Source organism: Chiloscyllium plagiosum, chromosome 13 (assembly GCF_004010195.1).
Source record: "Chiloscyllium plagiosum isolate BGI_BamShark_2017 chromosome 13, ASM401019v2, whole genome shotgun sequence".
Taxonomy (NCBI): Eukaryota; Metazoa; Chordata; class Chondrichthyes; order Orectolobiformes; family Hemiscylliidae; genus Chiloscyllium; species Chiloscyllium plagiosum.
Window position 1 is genome coordinate 5,198,416 of NC_057722.1, and position 21,336 is coordinate 5,219,751.

At 41.8% G+C, this 21,336-nt stretch overlaps 1 protein-coding gene across 2 annotated transcripts in view; it reads left to right on the plus strand.

Moving 5' to 3' along the window:
• Nucleotides 1–21,336, plus strand: part of thap4 (THAP domain containing 4) — a 78,379-nt gene that overhangs the window by 43,240 nt on the left and 13,803 nt on the right. The gene's annotated exons all lie outside the window — the stretch shown is intronic.

The window sequence follows — 21,336 nt, forward strand, 5'->3', positions numbered from 1 at the left end:
CTCTCTCTCTCCCCCTCCCTTACTCTCTCTGGTTCACTGTCTGTTGCTCTCTCTCTGCATAAGTTTAACTCATTCACATTATTTCTGTCTAGCTGCGCCCAATATTTGTATTACTGTAAATCTTTTATATCCGTTACACTTTCTTTTTTTCAGTCTGCTTTTTCCTCTAACATGTCTTTTTGACCTCGCAACGCTTCTCTCACCACTTATCCATACAATCATAAGATCATTTATACTTACCTCACGTAGAATAACCCTTGCCTATAGCACTAGCTATAGCAGGTCAGGCAGCATGCAAGGTGCAGCAAAGTCAACATTTTGGGTATAACCCCTTCATCAGGAATGTGGAGGGGAAAGGGTCTGAGAGATAAATTTGGAGGTGGGTTTGGTGGTGGGGGGGGGGGGGTGGTAAGTGGGATGGCGATAGGGGGAAGCAGGTAGGAGATCATTATGATGGAGTGGATGGATTGTAAGGATGATGGACAGATAGGTCCTAACAAGGGAGTTGAAAAGGGAATTGATCTCTGCCGAATGCAGATAGGGTTGTGGAGGGAAATATATTTTTGGTTTTGGGGTCTGACTGTAGTTGGCAAAAATGGCGGAGGATGATGTGCTGTATTTGGAGTTTCGCAGGGTGGAATGTGAGGACCAGGGAGTTTCTATTCTTGTTGCAGCTGGGAGGGCAGACATGCAGGAAGTGGAGGAGATGCAATGGAGAACATTCTTGATCATGCGGGAGGGGCAATTGCGGTCCTTGAAATAGAAGGGCATCTGGGATGTCCTGGAGTGGAATTGCTCCTCTGGGAGCAGGTGCGGTGGTGGAAGAATTGAGAGTAAGGGAAGGGAGGGGAGTAACGTAAAAGTCCTTTGCACTTTATAATCCTCCAAGATTGCTGCACTCCAACATTTCAGCTTCTTGTACACCCTTGATTTTAACTACTTCACCATTGGGGACAATGCCTTCAGTTCTCAAAGCCCTAAGCTTCCCACCCTGAACTTCTTTCTTTTCCCATTAAATTTTAACTTCTCCTTAAATAGCTCAGGGACTGATTTTGTTCAGAATTAAGCTCCAAGATCCAATAATGTGATGAAATTAAGATTAGATTAGATTACATTACAGTGTGGAAACAGGCCCTTCGGCCCAACAAGTCCACACCGACCCGCCAAAGCGCAACCCACCCATGCCCCTACATTTCGCCCTTACCTAACACTACGGACAATTTAGCGTGGCCAGTTCACCTGACCTGCACATCTTTGGACTGTGGGAGGAAACCGGAGCACCCGGAGGAAACCCACACAGACACGGGGAGAACGTGCAAACTCCACACAGACAGTCGCCTGAGGCGGGAATTGAACCCGGGTCTCCGGCACTGTGAGGCAGCAGTGCTAACCACTGTGCCACCGTGCCGCCCACAACTTGCAGATTGGCCGGAGAATAGAGAACCTGCAAACTAATGTCCAGGTACAGAAGGCAAGTCGGCCCTGGGTAGAATGTTGGTGCTGATCTGTATAGATGGTTCTATTATAAACAGGTGACTGGGTATTAATAGGAACAGGAGGAAGCTGTTCGGTCCCTTGAACCAGCTCCATCATTCAGTAGGATCTTGGCTGATCCAACATTCCATGTTCCTACCCTTTCCAGGTAATTCTTTTGTTGCCCTATTGATCAAGAATCAACCATGAATAGGAATCTCACTTTTCCCATTCCCCTCTGTGATTGAGAGCAGCTGGATTAACAAATTGAAAAGATTAGTGATTTTAATGGCTCGAAGTTGATAAACTGTATGAGCATGGGGAATATGCTGGCCAAGATTGATCCTGTCTTCACCAAAATGCACTTTACCAGAGTTTGATTGTTAATTAGGGGAGATGACTCTATATGGATAATCTCTAGCCCGCCCATTTCCAGACTCTTTGTGAAGCCACACTTCTCAAAGTACTACTTCCCTAGGTTTAGGTCAGTTGTCCAGTGCAAAAACCAAGGCTTTAGTCAGGTTATATTTAATTATTGCTGGGCCAGGCTTCACATGCTGATTTGAGGAGATTGATGCACTTCTGTGATTTTCCTGAGATTAGTCAATGAAACTGACTTTTTTTTAATCATTCTGCAAGGAACACGATGAGATAATGCATGTTTTACGAACAAAGAGAAGCACCATTCAAACATATTAGAATCTGTGCAAAAGCCTACTGACCAGAGTAACTGCACAATGTGTTTCATGTTGAAGTTATTCAGTAGTGTGCATGTGCATTTTCCCCAAAATGCAATAGTCCAGATTTTGCTATTAAGACCTTGAGACTACTGGTGACCAAAATTATTTCAGCAGAAGTGGTACAGCTGTTTCAGTCAAGGGGCTGACACCGATGTCCAAGGGTTTCGGTTTGCAATGCTGTCAAGTGCACATAATTGAAATGCACAGAATGGCACAAAGCTGCTTTTTTTGCATGGTGGGTAGAACTAAACTTACCAGTTTAGTCTTGTTATTTTGAGTGGAAGTACCCTTTTAACAGGATGTGCTCAACACTGCAAATAGTGCGGAGCATTAATTTTTAAAAGTGTGAACTTTCAGGTATTAATTTCTCAAAATATCACTGGATAATACAGCACAGCAGGCCATTTGGGCTATTCCACGAGTCCAGTTTGTCCCATTCCACAGCTTTTTCAACCTGCCTCAGCAATTTCTTATCCTTGAAGTATTGATCTAGTTCCCTTCTAAAGTTGCTCTGGAATCTGTGTCCCTATAGAGCAGTGGATTCAAAATCCTAATCAGTTCATTGCATAAAAATATTTTCCTTGCATCAACTTTTTTTTTTACAATCTTCTTAAAATCTGTCCCTTTATGGTTATGACCCTCAAGTTTAACTAGTAGAAACAATTTCTAATAATTTATTAATCATAAAATGGTAGTGTTGTGAGCACTGAAGATGATAGAGTAGTCACAGTATGTCTGTTGCAATGGAAGTTTGTTTTCTGAATGTGCTTATGTGGCCGGTGACTCTCTGCAGTTGAGAAGCTGGACCATGATGTGTCATCGGGCTCTAATAAGAGATTTTTAAGATGAAAGGACTACTTTATGCGCTATGGGCAGACAAGTGAGCAGGTTCCTCAGAAAGCTGGTCTTAAAAGAAGTTTGCTTCAGATAGTGATTTCAGGAGGAGGCAGTTAATGCGAGCAGAAGGGAAGTGTTTTGAGAAATAAATTATACAAGCTGTAACACCTGGATACTGTATACAACAAAACCTCAAAATAACATGGGTGCACAATATCAAAATGTGGACTGGCCTTTCTGTGCAAGAGACAGCAGAAAAAGGTTGTTCATAGCATGGCCAATGTTTGGAACAAGGACGGATAAAAGCTAAGACTCTATCTAAACACTAATTTGTCGAGATGTGTTTAAAATTGAAACTCGAACAGGGTCGGTGGTCTACTCTCAGGACTGCCAAATATTGTTGGGTGGCTGGAAATGATATGACAGAATAAAGCATGATGTATCATTGCAGGAAACGGACAATTTTACAGGAAACTGACAGTTGAAAGAATTACAATAGTTCAGTTATTTGAAGAACTGAAGAAACACACTTAATATTTGTTGTTTTGCTCATTGAAAAATGTACTTGTTTGATATTGATAACAAGTATGTGGCTGTCCCCACACACTTCAAGCCAGGCCTGTCTTTTCTGTACTGACCTCCAATGCCAAGAAGATAGCAACTGCAGGACAGTGTAATGTTGGTTTCCCACAGTCATACAAGTTAGTTTGATATTGCTTTCCCAAACCTTGATTTTTATCTGAAGATACCTTTGAAAAGTATAAGTCTGTAAGTTCTACGAGAAAGGACAGAAAAGTGGAGTAAAAGATCCAGTTGAAGTCAAATTATCAGTCTTATTTCAATTCTTTGCTGATATACACAGCCATTGGTTGTATCTTCACAGCAGTACTTCACACATCAATACTCCCATTTAAAAAAAAATAAAGTTCTAAGTTAGTGAGTTTTAAGAAGATTTGTAGCTCACGTTGAAGTTCTGGATGTAGGTTTGCTCACTGAGCTGGAAGGTTCGTTTTGTTCTAAATGTTTAAGTTTCTTTTTCCTCTCCACCTCTTTTTCTGTCAATGTTTTTTCTTTGTTTTTTTTTGTGCCTGATTTGATTTTATGTTCACCACTGCAATTTCTATTTTCTGTACCTGTGATATTAATTTTGAAATCTAATTTTCTGCTTCGGTTAAGAGGATATACAGTTACTTGCAGAAATCATTAGGCTCTCAGATACCTATCTCCCTTGTTGTGACATGATCAGCTCAGCCTTTCAGCATTCTGGTGCGCAAAAAATGTGAAACCTCACATATTGCATTAGATGCCCTGTTAACATTTATTAAGGCCTAATATTTTAAAAGCACAATTGGGTATGGACCTCCTCTGATGTGAGGACTGTTTAACTGCACTTTGACTCTGTCTAACCATCTGTCTTGACTTACATTCTTGCAGCTGCTCATACTCTAGCCGTCCTTTTGTACCTCAAGTTTTTATTGTTAAGCCATCTCTCTTAGCCACTTAGCCACTTCCTTCTCCTAGTTGCCGTACTGTTTGAGATGCTGATAAAAATCACTTTTTTAATACAAGCTCTTTCCTTTTGCCTGTGATGCAGTAGAAATGCAGAACTTTCTTGCAGTTGAAAAGAGCATCCAAACTAAGGAGTGCAAGCACAGAAAGTTTATCAGGTTTGTACAGCACAGAAGCAAGCCATTCAACCCAATGGGCCTAGGCCAATGTTTATGCTCCATGTGAGGGAGATAAGTGAATGAGCAGAAATTTTTCAGATGGAATATATGTGGAGAAATGTGAGATAATGCACTTTGGCAGGAAGAATACAGGAGCTCAGTATTGTTTAAATGGGGAAAGACTGCAGAAAGTGATAGAAGAGAGGCATTTGGGAAACCTTGTGCATGAATCACAAAAAATTAGCATCCAAGTTCAGCAGGTCATATCGAAGGCAAATGAAATGTTGGGCATTTATTTCAAAGGGAATGGAGTGTAAAATTAGGGAGATTTTGCTGAAAGTATATAAAACACTAGTCAGAACACAACTGGAATACTGTAAATAGTTTGGGTGCCTTATCGAAGTAAAGATATGCTGGCAGTCCATGATTTCATAGGCTGACACCAGGTATGGAAGTGCTATCTTAGGAGAGGTTGACTACTTGAGCCCACATGCATTGGAATGAGAGGCGACCTTATTGAAGTATGCAAGGCTTTTTGGGGACTTTACAGTGTAGATATGGAGAGGCTGTTTTTTCTTGTGGAAGAGTTTAGGACCAGAGGGCAGAATTTCAGTAAATATTTAAGACAGATGAGGAATTTCTTCTTTTGAGGGTCATGAATTTGTGGATCAGTTTATTGCAGATGATTCTCAAGGCTGGGTCATTAAATATATTCGAGACTAAGATGTACAGGCAAGTGTTATAAGCAAAAGGCAGGAAAGTGGAGTTGAGGATTATCAAATCAGTCATGATGTCATTGAACGGCTAGGCTGAATGGCATACTGCTCCTACATTTTATGGTCTTTAGACTTCTTTCCATCTTATTTTATCTCACATTAGCAGTCTATCCTTATGTTCCTTTCACTACCACTTATCTCGCTTACATTTAAATCCCTCTTTTCACTGCAGAGGACACAAACAATTTTCCAGATGTAGAGTTCCAGTGGCTAGGGAGAATGATTATATTAGATTACATTAGATTACATTACAGTGTGGAAACAGGCCCTTCGGCCCAACAAGTCCACACCGACCCGCTGAAGCACAACCCACCCATACCCCTACATTTACCTAACACTATGGGCAATTTAGCATGGCCAATTCACCTGACCTGCACATCTTTGGACTGTGGGAGGAAACCGGAGCACCCGGAGGAAACCCACGCAGACACTGGGAGAACATACAAACTCCACACAGTCAGTCGCCTGAGGCGGGAATTGAACCCGGGTCTCTGACGCTGTGAGGCAGCAGTGGTAACCACTGTGCCACCGTGCCGCCCACAATGAGGAGTTTAAGGAAATATAGAAAAAGATTGTACAGGAGCAATTAACAGGGCTCAAGTTTAAATGCTCAGTGTCTGATTGTCTTCATCCCAATGAGCTGAACATGTAGAAATATTCAATGCATTGGTGATTGTCTTCCAAAATTCTATAGATTCTGGAAAGATTCCTGCTGAATGGAAAGGAGTAAATGTCACTCCACTATTTTAGAAGGGATTGAAAGAGAAAGTAGGGAACTGTCAACTGCTTTATGTCAGTGATAGGGAAAATGACAAAATCTATTTTAAAAGATAGAACAAGTCGACATCTGGTTGATAATGGTCTGATTGGGCATAATCAGCCATGGATGTGTGAATGGGAAATCATCTCTAATGAACTGTTGGGAGATTTTAGATTATGTTACTAACAAAATTGTGAAAGGAGATCTTCTGGATGTGGAATGTTTGGATTTTCAGAAAGCTTTTGATAAAGTCTGCATTAGGAGGCTGCTGAGAAAAATTAAAACATACAGGATAGGAAGCAATGTCCTGGCATAGATTAATGATTGGCCAACTGATAGAAAACAGAGAAGGAAGAAATGGGTCATTCTGGCGTTGGCAAGCTGTGTTGAGTGGGATATCACAAGGGTGAGTACTTGGGACCTGCTGTCCACTACATACAATTATTTATCAATGATTTGGCAATGGGGACCAAATATAACATCTCCAAGTTTGCAAATGGTACAAAGCTAAAGAAGGATGTGCATTGTAAGGTTGATGTAAAGTGGCTTTAGCAGAATTTGAACAAGTTTGTTAAATAAGTAAAAATATGGAAAATTGAATATAACGTGGAAAAGTGAGAGGCTATCCACTTTGGTAGGAGAAACCAATGTACAGAGTATTTCTTAAATGGAAAGATGGGCTATTTTCTGGGTCTGCAGGTTGGAAGAAGCAAAAATGCCCCTTAGTAGAGTGAAATGTTCTTCTTGTCGGATGAGAGAGTTTAGGGAGCGTTTATGTGTTACTGAGGATTATATCTGCAATAAATGCCGTTGGTTAAATCCTATCAGGTAGAATGGATAGGTTGGAGCAACAGTTAGAGGTAATGAGAAATTTATAAGAGCAAGGGGATGTGATGGATGGCAGTTATAAGAAGGGAGAAAAGTCGCAGATACAGGCAGAAAGATGGGTTAATTCCAGGAGAGGTAAGAGAGGTAGGCAGGTCGTGCAGGAGTCTTCTGTAGCTATCCCCATTTCAAACAAGGGGGGAACCTACAGAGATAGTGAGGTAAGAGATCAATCTGAGACTGGTACAGTTGAGAAAAGAAACCACTCAAACAGTCAGGCAGGCAGGGACAAAGCAGAGAACAAGGTAGGACTGATTAATTAAACTACGTTTCTTTCAATGCAAGTGGCCTAACAGTGAAGGCAGATGAACTCTGGGCATGGTTAGGAACATGGGATAGGGATAGACAGGATTGGCAGCTTAATGATCCAGGAAGGACAGAAAGGGAGGCAAGAGAGGAGGGGGAGTGATGTTTTTGAGAAGGGATAGCGTTACAGCTGTACTGAGGGAGGATATTCCCTGAAATACATCCATGGAAGTTACTTGGGTGGAACTGAGAAATAAGAAAGGGATAATCACCTTATTAGGATTGTATTATAGACTCCCTAATAGTCAGAGGGAAATTGAGAAACAAATTTGTAAGGAGATCTCATTTATCTGTAAGAAAAATAGGCTAGTTATGGTAGGGGATTTTAACTTTCCAAACATAGACTGGGACTGCCATAGTGTTAAGGGTTTAGATGGAGAGAAATTTGTTAAAAGCATGTACAAGCATGATTCAATATGTGGATGTACCTACTAGAGAAGGTGCAAAACTTGACCTACTCTTGGGAAATAAGGCAGGGCAGGTGACTTGAGGTGTTAGTGGGGGAGCACTTTGGGGCCAGCGACCATAATTCTATTAGTTTTAAAATAGTGATGAAAAAGGATAGACCAGATCTAAAAGTTGAAGTTCTAAATTAGAGAAAGTTCTTGCCTAATACTGTCAAAATTGGCCTATCAAAAGCTGATTGGGGGCAGATGTTCGCAGGTAAAGGGACGGCTGGAAAATGGGAAGCCTTCAGAAATGAGATAACGAGAGTCCAAAGACAGAATATTCCTGTTGGGGTGAAAGAAAATGCTGATGAGTATAGAGAATGCTGGATGACTAAAGAAATTTAAGAAAAAGAAGAAAGCATATGTCAGGTATAGACAGGATAGATCGAGTGAATCCTTAGAGTATAAAGGCAGTAAGAGTTTATTTAAGAAGCAAATCAGGAGGGAAAAAAGGGGACATGAGATAGCTTAGGCAAATAGAGTTGAGAGAATCCAAAGGGTTTGTACAAATACATTAAGGACAAAAGGGTATCGAGGGAGTGAATAGGGCCCCTCAAAGATCCGCAAGGCAGCCTTTGTGTGAAGCAGCAAGAGATAGGGGAGATATTTACTGTTTACTGTGGAAAAAGACATGGAAGATATAGAATGTAGGCAAATGGATGGTGACATCTTGAAAAATGTCCATATTATAGAGGAGGAAGTACTGGATGTCTTGAAATACTTAAAAGTGGATAAAGCCCCAGGACTTGATCAGATGTACCCTTGAACTCTGTGGGAAGCTAGAGAAGTGATTGTTGGGCCTCTTGTTGAGATATTTGTATCATCGATAGTCACAGGTTGATGTGCCGGAAGACTGGAGGTTGGCTAATGTGATGCCACTGTTTAAGAAGGGTTGTAAGGACAAGCCAGGGAAGTATAGAGCAGTGAGCCTGACGTTGGCGGTGGGCAAGTTGTTGGAGGGAATCCTGAGGGACAGGATGTACATGTATTTGGAAAGGCAAAGACTGATTAGGGATAGTTAACATGGCTTTGTGCGTGGGAAATCATGTCTCACAAACTTGATTGAGTTTTTTGAAGAAGAAACAAAGAGGATTGATGAAGGCAGAGCAGTGGATGTGGTCTATATGGATTTCAGTAAGGCGATCAACAAGGTTCCCCATGGGAGACTGGCTAGCAAGGTTAGATCACATGGAATAGAGGGAGAACTAGCTATTTGGATACAGAACTGGTTGATGGTGGAGGGTTGTTTTTCAGACTGGAGGCCTGTGACCAGTGGAGTGCCACAAGGATCGGTGCTGGGTCCACTACTTTACATCATTTATGTAAATGATTTGGATGGGAGCTTAAGAGGTATAGTTAGAAAGTTTGCAGATGACACCAAAATTGGATGTGTAGTGGACAGCGAATGTTACCTCCGATTGCAATGGGATCTTGATCAGATGGGTCAATGGGCTGAGGAGTGGCAGATGGAGTTTAGTTTAGATAAATGTGTGGTGCTGCATTTTGGGAAAGCAAATCTTAGCAGGTTTTATACACTGAATGGTAAGGTCCTAGGGAGTGTGCTTTAGAGAGACCTTGGAGTGCAGGTTCATAGCTCCTTGAAAGTGGAGTCGCAGGTAGGTAGGATAGTGAAGAAGGCATTTGGTATGCTTTCCTTTATTGGTCAGAGTAATGAGTACAGGAGTTGGAAGGTCATGCTGTGGCTGTACAGGACATTGGTTAGGCCACAATTGGAATATTGCTTGCAATTCTGGTCTCCTTCCTATTGGAAGGATGTTGTGAAACTTGAAAGTGTTCAGAAAAAATTTACAAGGATGTTGCCAGGGTTAGAGGATTTGAGCTACAGGGAGAGGCTGAACAGGCTGGGGCTGTTTTCCCTGGAGCCTCAGAGGCTGAGGGGTGACCTTATAGAGGGGCATGGATAGGGTAAATAGACAAAATCTCTTACCTGGGATGGGGGAATCAGAACTAGAGGGCACAGGTTTAGGGTGAGGGAGAAAGATATAAAAGGGACCTGAGGGGCAACGTTTTCATGCAGAGGGTGGTGGGTGTGTGGAATGGGCTGTCAGCGGAAGTGGTGGAGGCTGGTACAATTGCAACATTTAAGAGGCATCTAGATGGGATATGAATACAAAGGGTTTAAAGGGAAACTGGCCGGGTGCTGACAGGTGGGACTAGATTAGGTTGGGATATGTTGTCGGCACGGACGAGTTGGACTGAAGGGTATGTTTCCGTGCTGTACATCTCTGTGAGCGTATGACTCTAAGTTGGAAAGTGTAAACGTGCAAAAGGACTTGGCTATCCTTGTCAATAGATCACTGAAGGCTGTAGAATGTTAGCCTTCATTGAATGAAGATTTGAATGCATCAGTTGTATATAACAACTTGCTTCAGTTGTATATAAGCTTAGTTAGACTACACTTGGAGTAGGTCTGCAGTTCATGTGACGTTTTTCTGAGATGGCAGGACTCCCCTATGAAGAGAGATTGGAGAATGCATGTCTGGTTTACCCAGAGCTTCAAAACAATTGAGAGGTGATCTTATTAAAACCTACAAAATGCTTAAAGGGATTAATGCAGTTATGACCTTTCCCCTGTTTGGGGACATAATTTGAAAATAAAGGGGTTGTACTTAGATCTAAGGTGAGGAGAAATTATTTTACTTATTGTTGTGAACCCTTGAAAGTTTCTACTACAGATGACTATGGAGACTCAGTCTTTGAGTATGTTGAAAATAGAGATTGCTGATTACCAGTGTTTGTACTAGATTATGGGATTGGGATGGGTATACGACATTGAAATGTTCAATGAGCTGTGGCCATATTAAATGGCGGGGCAGGTTTGATGGGCTGAATGGCTTCATCCTATTCCTATTTTCAAATGTGCTGTTTGCCTCCACAACTAAATGTCACAGCAACTTCCACATACTGACCACTGAGGAAAGAGATTTTTCCTGAATTCCTTACTGGATTTATTGGTGTTTTTTAATATTCATGGCTGTGTTTACCCTTGTAAATGCATTTGTACATTATCCAAAATTCCTAGAATATTGTTGAATTTAGCAAACTGTTCATTTTACTATGAGCGTTAAGTACACAGAAACACTGACTGTACATCCTCGCACCCTGCTTCCTGTAAAGACTATATTCCATTCTCTCAGTTCCTCCGTGTCCACTGCGTGTTCTGATGATGCCAACTTTGACAAGGCAGCCCCCGAAATGTCCACCTTCTTCTTCAATCGAGGATTCCCCAGCATCTTTGTTGACAGGGCCCTCAACCAGGTCTGACTCATCTCCCGCACTTTGGCCCTCACCCCTGCTCCTCCCTCTTGGAAAAGCAATAGGGCTCCCCAGGTCCTTACCTACCATCCCACCAGCATCCATATCCAGGAAATCATTAGCTGCCATTTCTGTCACCTCCAGCGAGATGCCATCACCAGGCACACATTCCCCTCCCCTCCCTTGTCCATTTGCTGCAGAAACCATTCCCTCCGGAACACCCTGGTCAACTCGTCCTTCACTCCCAACAGCCCCTCCAACAGGCTCATGGCACCTTCCTCTGCAATCAAGAAAGGTGTAAGCACCTGCCCATTCACCACCTCCATCCTCCGTATCCAAAGGCCCAAAAATATTTTCCAGGTGAAGCACCACTTTACCTGCATATCACACACTGCACTTGCTGCTCACAATGTGGTCTCCTTTACATTGGGGAAACAAAGCATAGACTAGGATCACGAGGCCTGGTATGAGGGGATGGGGGCTAGGACATAGAGTTAAAGGCCTACATGAGTTAGAATCTCTGCAGTGTGGAAAGGGGCCATTGGGCTCAACAAGTCCATACTAACCCTGCAAAGAGTATCCCACCCAGACCCATTTCCCTACACTCTATATTTCCCCTAACTAATGCATCTAGCCTGCACATCCCTGAACACTGTGGGCAATTTAGCATGGCCAATTCACCTAACCAGCATTTCTTTGGACTATGGGAGGAAATCGGAGCACCCCCCATTCCAACATTGTTGATGAAGGGCTAAAACTTGAAATGCCGACTGACCGGGTGTGCTTTTCCAGTGCCACTTCTTTTGACTTGTGATCGTACTACTATTGCACACAACCCATTGTTAGCCACTAACAGTTTCCATTAACGGCTATTCACTGTCCTAGTCAGATTGTTACCAACTCCTTTGTCTGTCCTACTGTTCTTCTCTCTTTGGGCTGTATCCCCACCTATTGTTTACTCCTACACCCACCCCCGACTCTAACTGCTGCATAAAAAAAAAATTTTTCTAGTTACCATCTGTTCTGAGGAAAGATCACCAGACCTGAAACATTAACTCTGAATTCTCTGCACAGATGCTGCCAGACCTGCTGAGCTTTTCCAGCAATTTCTGTGTTTGTTTCTGAAGTATACAGAAACATTTGCCTGAGTAACACAGCGCTAAATGCCACACATGCCGTGAATTGAGACAGCTGAAACTACATTTAGACCCTGGCATAATATTGGCTTCAAGAAGTTGAGCACTTGGAACAATAGTTTGCTTTGATCACTTTCATCATATTCTGTGAACATTTGTATTTTCCCCCATTTTTATTGGCAGTTTACCACAAATGATACCTAACTTGCCAAAAGGGTGCTCCTATGGTTTGAGGCAGGACAGGCTGCCCTGGCTGTCCAGCCCAACCTTTCCCATTCACTGTGTCCTTTCATTAAAAAAAAAGTGAACCAAGAGGAGAAAGGAACTAAGAGGAGAACAGAACTCCGGTTCAAGAATCCCATTCCCCACGACACCCAAAATACATCACAAGATTGTCGCCAGTGAATTGTTTTTGAATTACTGACTGTTTGTGTGAACCAGACATTCCATTAGTGCACAACAGAATCCTTTTTCAACTGCATTGTGAAGAATGGCCTAATAATCTGTTAGTTGGGGGAGGAGTGTCAGCAAACAAAACTTTCCACTGTGCTTCAAACATTGCAGTTGGATTACTTATGTTCTTCTGATCCAGCAGACAGTGCTTTTTTTTTGAACAACTATTCATGAAACAATCTCTCAAAGCTGCCTTAAGTGTGAATTTAATTCCTGGGCTCGAGTCTTAGCACGGGGCTTGTCTGGACCTGAAATATTCAACAATGCAGACACTTAATGCACTTAATGTGCATAATTTACTTTATAAAATACCAACTCCTAGCAAAGTCTGTTAACTGATTGTCTGTTCAGTAAAGGGACTGTGGAAATTATTGGTAATATTCCAAGGTGATACATTCCAGCATTACTCTTGATTGCAGCAGCTTTACCAAGTTTCCATTGTAAAACCATGTTCATCAAAGCCCATACTGTGTCCATGTGTAAAATCTGCAGCAAGACTTGTTACAGATGCCTAATGTAGTAAAACAGCTGTTCCAAAGCACTGGGATGCCCCTTCATATATCAGTGTCACAGATCAGTGTCAACTCAGTGTCTTTTTATTTTGTGTTTTTTAAAATCATGGACTAAAATGAGAAAGAAATGTTTAGAAAACCAGGCATTTACAGGAATAGATGCATGTTTTAAAAACAAATTGGTTGCGAATCCTAATGGTATAAATGTTGGTTCCAGCAATGTGCAGTTAAGGGTTTTTTTACAAGTGAGGCTGATTGATTGATTGGTTTGTGAACTCGGTACCGATTACAAATCATAAAGATAACCAACTTCTAACAGCGATGCAATTGCTTGTCAGAGAGCTGAATAGCTTGAGCTGTGAATAAGACAGAGAAGCTAGTCAGACCAGAAGAGAAGCCAGCAGGTCTACATGCACACTCATAGTTCTCTGCAATAAGCCACTTCAATCCTGAAGAAAGCCAGCTTATGTTTCCTTCAGCAAATGCTGTAAGTTGTGACTTTGAATTGGATAAGTCAGAAATGTAAGTGGAAAAAGTGTGAACCAGCAGAGGCATTCAGAAAAAGGCCAAGGAGAACTCTTCGGGTCAGCAAGAGCCAACCCAATAGATCTTGTGAATAAAGACACAGAGCTGTTATTTTTCCAGTTTTCTGTCTTGTCATTTCTTTCTCCTGCATGTGTGTGTGTATGGAAGAGTTTAAAAGGGGTTGAGTTTTAATTTGTCGAGTTTACTTAGTTTAATGATTCACTTGGGCTAGAATCTAATTACCTGTAAGTAGTAGTATATAAGCATAGAAACATGGCCCTTGCTTTCAATCAACGTGGTCTGAAACTCCGGTAGCTTGAGAATTTTGTATATTTCTTTTTAAAAAAAAAAGCGACTTCTATGTCAACTCTGGGACTAGCAGGCCTTGGTTTCCAACATGTTACTCCATTGATTCCTAACATCAGTCATTATTGTTCTTCAGTTTATAAAGTGTGATAAATGTGGTCCTGTTGAGTGTGGACATCCAGGAATTTTGACGTAACAAAGAAATGACAATATAATGCAGTATCAGGGTGGCGTGCAAGTTGGAGAGGGGCTTGTAGTTACTTGTTCTATCAGACACTAACAAATTTGGTAAGTGCAGTTGCAGAAACCTTAGCGTGTTGCTGATCTGGTAGTAAGTGAGGACCTCAACCCCCCCCCCCCCCCCCCCCCCTCGCCAAGGAAATGCAAGCCTTGGCTGCCTCCGCCTCCGCCAAATTCTACCCACCCAACACCTGGAGGGACACCGCCTCATCTTCTGCCTTAAGTCCCTCCAACCACACCAGGATCAATGTGGATTTCACCAGTTTCCTCCTCTCCCCTCCCCCTACCTTATCCCAGATCCACCCTCCAACTCCGCACAGCCCTCTTGAACTGTCCAACCTGTCCATCTTCCTTCCCAACCTAGCTGCTCCACCCTCTGCTCCGACCTATCACCATCACCCCCCACCTTCTACCTATTGCATTCCCAGCTACCTTTTCCCACAGTCCCACTCCTTCCATTTACCTCTCAGCCCCCTTGCCGCCCCCACCATATTCCTGATGAAGAGCTTATGCTCAAAAGGTCAACTCTCCTCCTCGGATGCTGCCTGACCGGCTTTGTTTTTCCAGTAACGCACTCTTTGACTCTGACTCTGATCTGGTAGTGCATCTTGTGGATACTGCTGCCATTGTACATTGGGGAAAGTGAATGTTGACGGTGGTGGATGTGGTGCCAGTCCAGCAGACTGCTTTGTCCTGGATGATGTCAAACTTCTCATTGGTGGAAGTGTACATCCAGACAAGTGGAGAATATTCTAACACTCCTGACTTGATAAACAGTGGAAAGTCAGGAGGGAGGCTAGTCGCTGTTGGATTCGCAGCCTCCAATACATTTTTGTGGAGGCATTGTTTGTGTGCCTTCTGCAGTTAGGCTTCCATTCTCTCTCTCTTTTCTCTGTCTCCCCACCCAGCCCTGATGTAATGGTGGACACTATTGAATGTAAAGGGAAGATGGTAATACTATTGAATGTAAAGGGAAGATGGTTAAATTTTCTCTCATTGAAGATTGAGTGCCTGGGACTCACTCAGTATGAATGTTACTTGCCCAAACCCCACTCGTTCATGTCTTGCTCCCAGTGAGCTTGGGCTGCATCATTATCTGAGGAGTTGCAAAAGTTACTCCTTCTGACTTATGATGACAGAAAGGTCATTTAAAGCAATGGTACAGCCTCAGGTATTGTCTTCCGATCTTTCACCTCTTCCAGCTTTCGCTACTCTCCTGTTTCTGTCCTGGACCAGCCCTTACCCTGAGGGAGCATTGGTGTTGTATAAAATTGCATTACAAGTACAAGCCCTCTTAAAGTTTTGTCCCCTCGTCTGTGACTTCAGAAGCATTCATAATCCTTGTACAATAAATAAGGAAACCGTTCACTGTTGGGGGAGGGTTATAACCAGAAGCAGATTTGAAGTAATTGGAGGGAAAAACAGACGAGAGACAAGGAATCATTTTATGCATATTAAGGATCTGAAATGGATTGCCTGTAAGGTTGGTGGAAAGAGATTCAGTACTGAAAAGATTCCAGAGCTATGGAAGAAAATCGTGATGAATGTGGGACTAACTGGAAGCAATATGCAGGACATGTTCATTGGGACAAATGGCCTAGTTCTGTGGAGTAGTGGACAGCGTGGAAGAATGTTGCAGGGGGACTTGGATAAACTGCAGATTTGGGCTGAGAGGTGGCAAATGGAGTTCAATGCAGATGAATGAGAGGTGATTCACTTTGGGAAAATAACAGGAAGGAAGAATACGAGGTCAATGGAAAGATTCTTGGTAGTGTGGATGTGCAGAGGGATCTTGGAGTCCAAGTACATAGATCCCTGAAAGTTGCTGTTAAGGAGGCATACGGTGTGTTAGGTTTTATTGGTTGAGGGATTGAGTTCCAGAGCCGTAATGTCGTGCTGCAACGACACAAAACGCTAGAGTGGCCACACTTGGAATATTGTGTACAGTTCTGGTCGCCCCATTACAGGAAGGATGTGGAAGCATTGGAAAAGGTGCAGAGGAGATTTACCAGGATGTTGCCTGGTCTGGAGGGTCTGAAGGTCTTATGAGGAAAGGCTGAGAGACTTGGATCTGTTCTCATTGGAAAGAAGAAGGCTAAGATGATCAGAAGATTAGATAGGGTAGACAGTGAGACTCTTTTTGTTTTTACCTAGGATGATGATGTCAGCTTCTATGAGGGGGCATAGCTATAAATTGAAGGGTGATAGATTTAAGACAGATGTCAGAGGCAGATTCTTTCCTCAGCGAGTGGTAAGGGTGTGGAATGCCCTGCCTGCCAATGTAGTTAACTCAGCCACATTAGAGAGATTTAAACAATCCTTGGATAAGCACATGGATGATGATGGGATAGTGGAGGAGGATGAGCTTAGAACAGTTTACAGGTTGGCGCAACATCGAGAGCCTGTTCTGTGCTGTATTGTTCTATGTTCTATAACTGTTTCTCCATAATTTAAGCATGCTCAACTCTCGCTCACTCTCTCTCACTCTCACGTCTCTCTCTCTCTCCCCCTCTCTTTTTCCCTTGCTCACTCTCATCTCTCTCACTCTCACATCTCTCTCTTTCTCGCTCACACTCTTACCCACTCTCACCTCTCTCTCTCATTCACTCACCTTTCTTGGTCACTCTCACCCCTCTCTCTCGCGCGCATGCGTTGAGGTTAGCAGTGTACACTAAGTATTTTGATTGATCCTGTGCTGAGCACGTCTGACGTTTGTCACCTTCAGATGCAGTTTCTGCAGTATTATCCTTGTCATGTGTGCATCTCCAACCTCACAAACTAAACTCATTCGTACCAGTTCTCACTTCACCCACAACCATCTCTGAGACATTGATAGCCAAATACTTATCCTTATTTACAAACAGCCCAAGGCTGTACCTATTACTTTTGCAAGTCGATTAACTGTATTTTGTTATGACTCATTTGGGCAGAGTGCACTTAAAAAATTGAGCCCCAGTATTCCACATCGAATGACAAATGTGTATGAATGTAATTAAATCACAAATTTTAATTTACCTGACTCACTGACTGCAATTTGGAACATAAAAATAATAAACACCAGGTTTCAAAGTGAACAGGAAAAGTAATTCTATTAGTGCAGGCACTTTAACAAATGATAAAGGTGGCCATTAATTACTAAATTACTATTAAACTTTATTTTACCCTAAATATGCATATACTTACAAATATCACAGATACACAGTTGTCACAAATACTATGGGTGTGGAAAAAATATAACCAGGCAAAACACATACGTATCACCAGTCCAGACCACAAAAATAGATAGTTGTTCTGACTATACTTTTGATTTCTATCAATTTTCTCACAATGTTGTCTGCAAAGTAATGGATGGTCTTTACTTCACTAGCAGATTGGTTAAATTCTATCTTTCCTTTGTTTTAAAATTATTTCCTTCAGTGTCTCTGAATGTAGTTTAGTTATGTTGTTTTGACAGAATGGGTGACAAAGATGATAGAGACATTTCAGTCAGCTCTTGGAAAGTTCTATTCACATTTTGTTCACAGGGTCTGTGTTAAGCTGTCGCTGGATCAGTCCAAAGCTGTTACTGTGCTGAGTTCCCCCAAACCCACAACCTAATTTGTCTGTACTCTGTTCCAATAATGTTGTCTCATATGCATCATTTAGTTTCACCTGTTTTATTTTCCTTTTTATTACTATAGTAGTTTTTTTTTTACACTTTCAGTACACAGTCCAACAACTAAAACAACTTAATCTCACAGCTGAAGGTACGATGTAAACACAAAGCATTGTATTATGTGCTGGTTTGTAACGTTGCTGCAGTCTACCATGGCCCTGCTCCAACTGAACTGTTTTACGACATGGGAACAGTATTTATAAAGATGCTGTGGGATGTTTGTTGGTCTGGTTCAGGTCAATTCCACAAATAATTCTACACCGTGCAACAAAAATGACGCAGTTGTGTAGGAAAAACATATCCGTGATCTTAGTGGAAAATGTTACCCTTAAGTTTCGTTCTGTGTTATGTGGGTAGATAGTTATCTGCAGCAACATCCTAGCTTAAGTTGATTAGTCCAATGGCAGGCCTTTCCTCACAGTGAGGTGAGCAGGTGGAGATTACAATGACAGATATGAAACCTAGCACCGCCCATTGTTCCAGTGCACAATTATAGCTTTAGACTTACTCTTTTTTTTAATTAATCCTGAGCAGAGTTCACACAGGGGTACTCTTCTGTTGTACCATTAAGTCTACTGACCTTCACAATATATAGCGAAATGAAACTAAAGATAAATATTTAATGCATTTGCTTTTACTTGCCTGCCTAGGTTCAGAGTGCTAGTACCTCTGCATCAGAAGGGTGTGGTTTCAAACCCAACTAATCTGGGCTCAACTTTCAGCATTTGATTTTTTTAGTTGATCTGTTGAATCAAGGACCTGTCTGACTTTTTAGATGGTGTGAGAAGTCCAAAGTCATAGCCTGCAGGTTTCCTGATTGGCATCTCCCTATCCCTTAACATCGAACATCATGCAATTCTTTTTTATTCCCCTCAGCTATTTGTAGGCTTACTGTGTTCTTTTTGGAATGTGCTATGAAAATGCAGAGGCACATGTAGACATGTAAAGACTTTATGGCCCACTCAGCCTATCAGATGCAATTGTGATATCTTGTCTCAAATAATATTCACCACCTCCTCTGAAGCCAGATAATCAAATCTAGTTTGGGAAATCACTTACCTTGAGTGGTTTTGGGTTCCTTGACTACACGGACTCCCAATGCTCTCAGTTTACCTTGATAACTAAAATGCTTTATACTGCACCATTCGGTGAGTTTTTTATTCCCTTCAGTATCCCTGTCTCATTAGACTGACAGCTCATAGGGTTGTAACTTCATCACTAAAGTCAATTTCACGCTTTGGTCCTGAAATATTCCATCACTTTTCTTTTGACCGGGATGTAGTTGATTGCTGATTATGATTCTTACGACTGTAGCCCTCTAGTATCTCTCTCACATCTAATTATTCATCTTGGCATCTAGTTAGCAAATATTTTGTTGGTTTCTCATCCATGGGGTGGGTGAAGAGGGATGGAGATGGGTTTTGTGGGTGAAATTGACACTTGCATGGCCAATATCTATTTCCAGTGAAAGCCCAGAGAGACGGTCTCCACTGATTTTGTTTCTACTCAACCTCCTAGCCTGCAGACATTGAGGCTAATTGTCTTTTACATTCCCTTTGAAAACATCTATTATGAGTAGCAGCTTGTGTATTAAGATGCACAAACAGGAAATGCTTATCTTCCAAGAAAAACTGAACTCCAGTACACATCCTTGCCTGCTTTAGACATTTGAACTTCTAATTGTGACAACTTATCACTCTATGATCAGAAAGCAAGTTTGCAAACCTTTGAAAATCTGATCAGATCTTGCAAATAGTTGCCATTGAGCAAATTTGACAGAAGCTGTAAAATAAGAGGGGAAGATTGAGGTGGAGAGCTTTTGTTAACTGTAGGATCAAGAGTCTGCAATCTCTCACTTTAACTGTGAATACTGAAACTTCTGTAACAGTCTCCTGCTGCTCATTGCTGGCAAAAATTACTCCATGAATTCTCGGAAGCTTAGATTGGATTTTGTTCGTTATTATGCATGCAGTTGGTAGTGCCATGTATTGACCATCTGTGTTGTTCAAGCAGTGATAAATCCCAGCGAGTGAGGTGGGTCAAGTGAGTTAGGTATCAGTGGGTGAACATTTAGGGGACAGTGATTATTGTACCATAAAGTTTAGATTTGCCATGGAAAAGAACAAGGAGCAAATCAGAATAAGAAAAATTCAGAGCTAGGCCAATTTCAGTTGGAACAAACCTCACTCTGGCAAACTGGTATCAAAGATTACCAGAAAACACAGAGAACAGTGGGCTGCCTTTCAAAAGGAGATGACATGGATACAGTTGTGGTACATCCCAAATAGGTGCAAAGATAGGATAAGGAAAGCCCCTTGACAAACAAGATACCGAGCAATAAAGCAGAAAAAGTGATGTCAAACTGATAATTCAACTTGAGAAGCAGACTGAATATAGAATGTTCTTGAGAGAAATTAAATAAGAAATATATTGAGGGATATTTTGTCTGCTAGCATAAAAGAAAATCCAAACATCATCTTTCAGCATGGAAGTAATTTAAAAAATAGTAAAAGGAGTGGGACTTATTAGGGATAGAAATTCATGACTGAGGAAATGAATACTTTGCATTTGACTTTATCAATTGAGATCACAGAATCTCTACAGTGTGGAAACAGGCCGTTTGGCCCATCAAGTCCATGCCAATCCTCCAAAGAGCAATCCACCCAGACCCACCTGCTATCCCTGTAACCTGCATTTCCCATGGTTAATCCACCTAGCCAGCACATCCCTGGACACTATGGACAATTTAGCATGGCAATCTGCACATCTTTGGACTGTGGGAGAAACCCACACAGACACTGGGAGAATGTGCAAACTCCACATGGACAGTTGGCTGAGGATGGAATTGAACCCGGGCCCATGGCACGATGAGGTATTAGTGCTAACCACTATGCTACCCCAAAATGGAGAAAAGTCATTGTGAAATGAGATAGTTAAGATATTGGATATGCTAAAAATTGATGAAGAGGAAATATTTGAAATCTTGGCTGTAACTTAAAAGTTGTATTAGGATTTCCAAAAGGCATTCATTAAGTTGTCACATATCGGATTACACAAGATGAGAGCTCATGGTGTTGTGGTTTGATAGAGTAATGTGGACAGAGCATTTTCTATTTGGCCAACAGTAACTAGTGAACAGCAGAGATCAGTGCTGGAATCTTGAGGGTTTCCAATCACCCACTTAAGGTAGTATGTTGGAAATTGAGCCCTGTTATTCCTGTTATATGTTATATTTTTATGACTATATAGAATTTCCCCAATTTTCCTGACTTTTGGACACATAGACAGAAAGCATGGAACCAATTTCTGTACTTAAAAATTACTATTTATTGCGAATGAA